Consider the following 1,323-nt stretch of genomic DNA (forward strand, 5'->3'; position numbering starts at 1 on the left):
CTTCCACTTTTTGATGAACTTAGATTGATCATAAAATCTAATTTGAATGATCTACGATTTTAGAATTGTGCAACATATGTAAAAGATCATTTTGACAAATTTGAAAAATCAAGTCCAAAAAATAAATCTTTATAAGATACGTGTGACACTTCGAAATGTGTATTTTATTGAGGAACTAGAAGATGAACGTATTACTGTGAGTCACAAAATATCACACTTTTAGAATATATATTTTTTTTTTAAAAAGAGTAAAGTAAAAATAAGTAGATCTCTTTATGAAATGTTGAATTCAACTAATCAGACAATGTCTTCAAAGATGTTTGATAATCAAATAGATCAAGGATTTGTTCTTGATATCCAAGTAAGACTATGAGAGTTTTGAATCTTAAAATTCTTTTGAGTAATTTGAACTTCAATTACATAATAATATTAGAAAAGATATATCTTAGCGATCTTATAAGATTGAGAGTTGTGTTTTTTTTTTTTAGTAGCTGTTACAAAATTAGATGGGCCTAATTTCATGATCGAAGGTTTAACTAGTCCTAGAATAGATGAGTAAATGAAAGGTATGAAAGAGTAATTAGAATCCATGAAAAACAACAAAGTATGGAATTTAGTTGATCTTCTTCCTTTGTGTAGAGTTATTGAGAACAAATGAGTTCTCAAGTTAAACGCAAATTGAATGGATCAATAAAGAGATATAAAGCGCCATTGGTGGCAAACAAAAATTTTACTCAACAACTTGGAATAGATTATGAGGAAACTTTTTTTATCGGTTGTGAAGTTTACTTTTATTTGAGTTATTTTTGGCTATTGTTGCATGTAGGGGTGTACAAAATCGAACCGAAAACCAAACCAAACCGTAAACCGAGTCAAACCAAAAAAAAATCCGACTAGTGATTTGGTTTGACTTGATTTGGTATTGGGAAAAAAAAACCCAACTATATTTGGGTTGGTTTGGTTTCAACTTAAAAAAACCAACCCGAGACCAAACCAACCCGACATTATATATATAATTTTAAAATTTTATTTTATATGTAAAAATATTTACTTTGATATATTTTTTAAATATTTCTTATACTTTTTCATAGTTTTTATCTTTTAATATGTTATTTCATGTTTGAAAGTTAGAATTCTTAATGATCCAATAAAGATTATAGTCCATAGATGTTGGTAATTATAATAAAGCTTAAATCAAAATCAAATTAATACTAATGCAAAAAGAAAATCAATTCAACACTAAGAATGACAATAATATTGAATATTTGTTCTTTAGTTTTACATATGTTTAGGCAATTAAAATACATAATCTAATTTTAATTT

Source organism: Solanum tuberosum, unplaced genomic scaffold, assembly GCF_000226075.1.
Source record: "Solanum tuberosum cultivar DM 1-3 516 R44 unplaced genomic scaffold, SolTub_3.0 scf00355, whole genome shotgun sequence".
Classification (NCBI taxonomy): domain Eukaryota; kingdom Viridiplantae; phylum Streptophyta; class Magnoliopsida; order Solanales; family Solanaceae; genus Solanum; species Solanum tuberosum.